We start from the raw sequence: 8,031 nt of genomic DNA on the forward strand, positions 1-8,031 counted from the left end.
TGACTTATTTTACTTAACATAATGCCCTCAAAGTTCATCCATGTTGCAGCATGTGATGGGATTTTCTTTTTTATAGTTGAAATATATATCACATTTCTTTATCCATCTGTCTCCCAACAGACATGTAAGTGATTTCCACCTCTCAGTTATTGTAAACAACACTGCAATGAATTTGAGTATGCAAATATCTTTTCATGATCCTGCTTTGAATTATTTTGTAATTTATCAAAAGAGGAAGTACTGGCCCTGGAATTTAGCTCAGTTGTTCTGCTGCCTGCCTCACAAGTACAAGGTCCCTAGTTTGATCCCCAGTACCAGAAAAAGAGGAAGTACTGGGTCATTTGGTAATTCTATTCTTAATTTTTTGAGGTGCCTCCATACTGTATAGTAGTATACTAATTTAGATTCCCACCATCAATGTAAAAGGATTCCCAAAGTAGGGAAAGTTTCAAGCATGTGCATGTCATCCTGGAATAGGGCCATGCTAATGCCTTAGTTCTAATTTTAGTATATGTGCTGCCAAAGCAAGCACTAATTAAATAAATCTTAATACAATCAGATTTCATTATGAACAAATCCCATGAGGCTAGCAGACTGAGCCTCCCAGATTTTTATAAATGTATATTTGACTAATTTGTTTTAAGAGGCATCAAATCAATGGTCAAGGAAAAGTTACTAATAGGCAGCCCTCAATGTGTGATCCTAGGCCAGAGCATCAGCCTACTCCGGGAACCTGCAAACTCTCAGGCCCCATCCCAGACCTACTCTATTAGAACTTCAGGGGAGAGGGGGAGGTGGCTCAGCAACCTGTGTTTTAAAAGCTTTGCAGGAAATACTGATGCATCTCAAGTTTGAAATGCTTTCTATGTTAGGATTGTATGGATCATAAGAAAAATCCTCAAGCTTAATACTTGTGCTATTAATCCCTGAAGCATCAATTAATACATTCTTTTCTCATTTTGTTTGTTAGATGATTTTTTTCACAGTAAAATTTGCCTTACCTGAAGGATCAGTACCCATAAAATTAAAAGCAGGCTTTGGCAATAGTTCACCCTATGAATTGTAACCATATTAACTTCTTATTACAAAGCTATATGTCCTATAAAGTGAGAAGGCTAGATCAAGACAGAAAATACCTGTCTTTGAAGCCAGTACCATTTCTTCAGAGGCTCAGGCAAGAAATGTTGATGATCAAGACACTCCTTATCACCCACTGAGTCTCAAAATACCTTCTCAGAAACATGCAGTGACAGCAGGAGATAAGTCCTATTTGAACACCTCTCCAAACAATCTTGACTGTCCCATGTAGCTCTACACATTTCAAGCAGTATAGATTATAAACACTATCAGTTCTATGGGACTCTCTAGCATCATAAATATCCTCCTGTGAGCTTAGTTTCATCATCTACAAAATGCTGCTAAAGTCACCTACCTCATAGAGTTTTTAGGAAATTCAAATGAAATAATATATTTGAAAAAACTAGATCAGTGCTAGACACCAAGTATTAAAAATGTCAGTAAACCTGAGCATCTGCAATTTTTTTAGTCTTTTAAATATGTTTTGGAATTAAGTTGTGTTTGGGAGTTGTGGGAGGGACACAGAGCTCCAGCACATTTGGGGGTGATGAGAGAGTGCCTGCTCTGACACTGCTTCAGTGTTTTGATCCACTTTTAGGTTCCACAGGTCAGAGCCACTGCAAGCCCAGTGATTCTGTCTCACCAATCCTTTAGTTCCTGGTTCTGGGTCCTTAACCAGGACCATGCCTTTTGCTCCTCTCTGTTCCTGAGAAAGGAGACCACTCTTCCATATGGAATTGGGCAACTATGAGTTAACTGTGTTATTAGGCAACTATGGGTTAACTAGGTAACTATGCTCTTTGTAGAATGTACTTGAGTAGCCACGATAACGTCTATAATTGGTCACCAAAGGAGTGTAACACACTCAGAAAGTCCTGGAGAGCTCTTTGCTCTGCCCCTCTCCACTGCTCTGCTTCATGTAAATCCTGCTTGCTATATTCCCAGGGAAATTTCAATGGAATTAAGCTTCATAGATGTAAAAAGAGGTATATAAGGAGGTGCAAACTTCTATTCTGGGCTCTTGAGACTAACAGGAGTCACTTGTTGAGCCACCGGCATCATTAAAAGCTCCTTTTTGCTCCTATCTTCATGTTGAAGAGTTATCTGTCTGGGGTCCTCACTGTTTCCTGCTTTATTCAATGCCTCACCAGTCTTACCTCACTCACCGGCCTCTGAATAGTCTCTGGTTTGCACATTCCTCAGTGCCCTGACATGAGGCGGCCTCTCATGCAAAGCCTTTGCTTGGTGGTCAGCACCTCCCCATGGGAGGAGAGTTAGGCCAGGAAGGTGAAGACTGCCAGACTGGGAACAAAATGGCCACCCAGCAGCCCCTGCACTTTGCATCTTCCCTTAAGGGAGTTTAAACTTTCCCCAAGATGATGTGTTCACCTGGGCTGTAATCAGTGCCAGGAATAAGTCAGCCTTCCTTCTCATTCTCAACATCCCTGTTACTGGATTTTATCAGATGAGCTTCTCTTTTTGAAGTAGGAAACAGGACCCTAGCACTGATAACTCTTTAACACAAAGACAGAAGCAAAAAGCAGCTTTTAATGAGGCCGAAGACCCCAAATAGAAGTTTGCAATTCCCTATATACCTCTTTATACATCTATGAAGCTTAATTCCATTGGAGTTTCCCTGGGAATATAGCAAGCAGGATTTACACAAAGCAGAGCAGCAGAGTGGGGAGAGCAAAGAGTTCTGACAGGACTTTCTGAGCACATTATGCTCCTTTGGTGACAGATTACAGAAGCTGTTGAGGCTGCTCAGGTACGTTTTACAAAGAGCATAGTTACCTAGTTAACACATAGTTGCCTAATAACATAGTTAGCCTATAGTTGCCAAATAACATAGTTAATCCATAGTTGCTCAGTTTCATATGGAGGGGTTGTTTTCCCTCTCACTTTAAGTTGCCTTCCCATGGTTTTATTTCTATATACCCCTGAATACCTGCAGACCTTGGTGAGTCCTCCTGCCTCTAGCTCACTAGGATCCTTTGCCTCAGTTTCAATTTAAATTCTGGCTTGTCTAAACTTAAAGTTCATGCTGTATCACCCGACCAGAAGTTCTCAACTAGCAGATTGGTGTGGCACTGACAGGAAAGGAAAAAATATGGATACACACATTCTATTCTAGCAGGGTTATTCTGATTCAGTACATCTGTAATGGATCCCATTATTCTCATTTTTAACATGTTTTCTGAATTGTATGAAAAATTACAATTTGTTGCTCAAGAGACAAGGAGATATTTGTGTAGTGGTGATTCTTGGAACATAGCTGAATTAATAGATATATATTGTTCCTTGACATCCAACATCTAAGAAAGATCCTATTTCTTCATATTTGCAAATCACTTACATCTAATACAAATTTTAATTTGTTTATGCTACTGCTCACTTTGTGTAACTTTGAAACATGCTAGAAACTCTCAGGATTACTCAAAGACTAGAAAGAGTCCTTTTCTTCAGACCATTTGCAGCCATCAATCACCCTTCCTCATCAAGCTGGTATGTCCTATGTGCACAAGTTACTAGTCCTTCACATACATGACAGTCTGTGGCTCCGAGGCTGAGATTTTAAATTTCTATTCTTTCGAGACCCTCTCTTAGTTGGCAGTTGTCGCTAACTGAAGGAAGGTGAAAATCCAGCCAGTCTCAGGGAAGCTCCCCGAGTTCCCTCCTAATTCACCAAGCAAAGTAGCTCTTCCTTTCAACCCACTTGTACTTCCCCCACATTACAGAAAAGGAAATAATGCTTGGGAACAGCCCAAGTGCCCATCAACTGGAAACTGGATAAAAAAGATGTGGTTTTTTTATAAAATGGAGTACTACTCAGCCATAAAGGACAACAAACTAGAGACCTTTATAGCTAAATGGATGTATATTGAGGCCATACTCTTAAGTGAAATAAATAGGACACACATGTGTAAGTACCAAATAGTTTCTCTAGTGTGAGAAACTGAAAGTGTAAATAAGGATTAAAATGAATAATTGATAATTTGAAATAGGAAGAAACGGTCCAAAGGGGTAGGGGTGGTAGGAAGGGAAGGGGAAAGGAAAGAAGGGAAAGGAAAAATTATGAAAAAAGAAAAAAATGGAAACAAAGCCTTTGTAAATAGGGAAGGGTGGAGGGGGTGAAGGGCGAACAGGTAATGGGGAAAAAATGCAAACCAAGATAGATCATGTATAGGTACTAGCACCCAATGATAAATGTAAGCATATTGTATACCTAAAATGTACCAATAAAAGAATTTAAGCACAAAAAAAAAAGAAAAGTTAATAAGAAGGATGTAAGTAGGATGTACATAATATTTTAGGTCCAAGAAATATCAGAAAGCATTTTTGTCTTTTATGAGAGTAAGATCCATCTAAAAGTGTGTGAAGTCATCTTCTATTCCCAAAGATGAACCGCTTCTTCAAAGCAACAAGAAACAAAATACAAATTTGAGTCTTCATGTTCTGTTACATTAAATTCTCAGTAATCTACCTTGTCACATTGTTTATAGTCTTTAATGCAAAATGAGAGCATTCAAATCAACATGTCTCTGTTTGGCCATTACACGTGCCCAATATTCAGTGAGAAAAATTTGGGAAACAAAAAATTCCCTTTTCCCTATAAAGACTTCATAACATTCTCCTTTCCTCATGAAGCCTCCATAACCTTTCTGTGCAAAAGACAATGTGTAAAAGGACCTTGGACGTTCAGATGTAGGGAATCCCATCTTACACTCTACTATTCATTTATCACCTTACACATTCTGTGAGTCTAAGCCTTCTACCCTAGCCAACAAAATTAAATAAATAAAACATGGTCAGTATTTTTAATCAAAAGAATAAGCTGTGCTGAGGTGTGTTGAAAATTGTGTTACATCAATGTACCAGAAACCCAAGAAATGAAGAAGTACACAGTTGTATCACTGAGTTATGCATCCCATCTCCTCTAACCTCTTCTTATCTCTCCTACTCCAATTTCTTCTTTGTTATGCTATCCTCATCCACTTAAGTTTATCTTTAATTTCATTTTATCTCTCTAAGTTCAGTTTATTCAAGAAGAGTGTCTAGTCTTATCTGTAATAAATTGAGATATTAAACAAACAAGTCAAGAGGCCCTATTTACAGGAAATCTATAAAGCAGAGCAAATTCAAGCACAGCATCAGGAAACAAATCTTTAAAACATCTGAAGAAGAAAAAAATTAAGAAGTCAATTTGGAAGTCCTGGGTAGAAGAGATAGAACGATTTAAAGGAGATTTAGGCCGGGGATTTAGCTTAGGCAGGGGATTTAGCTCAGTGGTTCCAGCACCTGCCTCGCAAGCTCAAGGTCCTGAGTTCGATCTCCCGTACCAAAAATAAATAAATAAATAATAAAAGAGATTTAAAGAGGGTAGGATTTTAACAAAGTGGCATACATGATGCACAATAAGGTTTATTGGTGAAATCAGAGTTCCTATTGGCGAGCAATGAAAAACATAGATAGTTAATAGAATCCCCCAAAGAATGTGTAAAAGGAATATACATCACACCAGCTGTGATTTATTCCAGGGTAGGCAATGCTGATTTACCATTCAAATACAATGTAATCCATTATGTCAACATGTAAAAAAAGGAAAAATCATATAATTATATCAATTGATAATGAAATCCTTTGAAGAAACCTAATACCCTTATAACTAACATCTCAGCAAATTAGAAATGGAAGGAAATTTGTGCAAGTTGATTTTTAAAAATCTGTCAAACTAAACCAAGCAAAACAAAATTTCAGCTACCATCATAATTTGTGTTGAAAAACCAGACTCTCTCTCCCTAAGGCAAAGGTAGTCTTCCTTGATCATGTCTATTAAATATACTACTCAATGCTATAGAATAAAAAGAAAGAAGGAAATAAATGATATTCAGGTTGGGAAGGAAGAAATAAAACAGTCCTTATTCACAGATGACATGGTTGTCTATGTAGAAAATGTTTGATTAAAAAAATCCCTCCTCAAATAAATAAGTTACTATATAGCAAGGTCACAGAATACTAAGGTTATACAAAAGTCAGTTGCTTTCCTATATACCAGCAATAAATAACTGTAAACTCTTTTTAAAAATTTAAAAATCATTTACAATGGTACATTAAAAAATGGTTACTATAAAGCTGATACTGCAAAGTACAAGAAACTGTACATAAGCAGCATATTCTTGTTGATAGAGGGGTTTCCCATGGGAGATAGTATATATTAATAGTTCTGATAGCATTAAGATGCAAACTGGAATTGAGCAATGAAGGAAATGGATGGTGAACTGTAGAGCCATGCTTCTCACTATTAAAATGAGAGGTTACAGACAAGCAATGGGATAAGTCCAGATAGCACAAGTGGTAATGATGGGGTAGAGCTGGAGATATCAGGGTGAGTATAGCTAACTATAAAGATTTAACATTTGAAAGCATTTAAAGACACGTGAATATATACTCTTACTAGACACAAATATTTCTTCAGCTTTGTCAGCTGAGGAAAGATGTAACACACAGTGCCACATCAGCAGCAATGTCCACGCAACAGGGTGCTAAGTGAAGCGAATTTCTAACAGCCATCGTTGGAATAACTTAAGCAACAAACTACACTAGCACTGGATCATACTTAAATATAAAATAAACATCCATAACCAGTTCATACTGATGATGGATAAATGGAGGCAAATCTACAATGAAGAATTCCAAATAATGTATGTAACTATTCCCCTTCAAGCAGGTGGAGCATTCTTGACTGTTCGAATATGGTGGGCACGTAGTGGCTTCCTTCCAGGAGATATGCTTCCAGAAAGAGGGAAAAATGGGCAACTTTGCAGAGGAGAAATGTGACAAGCAAGACCTCAGCCTCAGAACCCAAGCCACACTGAGTGGTAACTGATGTTTAGAGTTCACACTGCTAACACGCGGCGATAAGAGTCTCACGTGACCCCTGTGGTCCTCCCAGCAGCCCCTTCGCTGTAGCTCCATCATGAGCAAAGCACCAGGAGAGAGCATGCTCCCTGGCCAGTACTGACCAGAACTGTCCAGGTCATTAAAAACAAGGGAATCTTGGCACCTGGTTACAGCCAGGAGACGCCTGAGATGATATGGCAGCTAAGTGTCATGTAGAATCCTGGCAGGGATCCTGGGAAACATGGCATAGAGCAAAAACTAAGAAAATACAGATAAATATGGACTTTAGCTAATCACAAAGTATCAGAATGGGCTTGTCAATTACACACATGCTAATGTAGGACGTTGACAACTGAGAAAACTGAGTAAAGAGTATGTGGGAAACTTCCATGCTGTCGTCACACTTTCCTCTAAACCTAAAACTGTTCTAAAAGTAAAAGTTAGCAAATAAAGAAACATCATAAAGAGTTTTAAGAAAAGGTAAACCAAAGGAGCAGAGGCCACTGGATGCCAAAGAACACTGGCAGTATCCTGGCCTGAGGTCACCCAGCCAGTTGCAGCTGGGTTAGCGCTGGAATTGACGGCTGAGCAACTCCGGACCCAATGCGATGAGGCAAAGAATCAAAACAGGAGGAGATAATGAAATACTGCACGTAGCAGGTCTTTTTCCAGATTCCAACCAAACTCAGTTGACCCACCCTTGTGATCTGGGGAGAACACTAACAAAGCTCAGCTGATGACAGTGTGCTATCTGACGGTGCCAACAGGAAGGAAAGAGTCTGCCACGGGTTCTTTCTTAGTTTGTACAGGTTCGCCTGAGTGGGCTCGGGTGTGTGAAACATTCCACCTCCAAACCCTGCGGCAAGCAGTTATGCTAGAGACACTAAATCTCTATCCTTTGCAATCATGTAAATGTGCCAAGATTTATAAAGAGCAGTGAGTTTGCCAAGAACTCTGCTCACTGCTTCAGATATTGTGTCTAATATTGTGTCTAGCTCTCACACGCTGGGCTTGTCAGGGGCCACACACATTGCCTGTGCTATTGTATCCGAC

The 8,031-nt window shown here is 39.0% G+C and overlaps 1 pseudogene; it reads right to left on the reverse strand.

Annotated features, from left to right (window-relative positions):
- Positions 1–432: 432 nt before the first annotated feature.
- LOC147830256 (U6 spliceosomal RNA) lies at positions 433–532 on the reverse strand (annotated as a pseudogene).
- Positions 533–8,031: the final 7,499 nt, after the last annotated feature.

The sequence above is a fragment of the Heterocephalus glaber genome, unplaced genomic scaffold (genome assembly GCF_053883595.1).
Source record: "Heterocephalus glaber isolate CG9 unplaced genomic scaffold, H.glaber_assembly_v1.0 deba00000281, whole genome shotgun sequence".
Lineage (NCBI taxonomy): Eukaryota > Metazoa > Chordata > Mammalia > Rodentia > Bathyergidae > Heterocephalus > Heterocephalus glaber.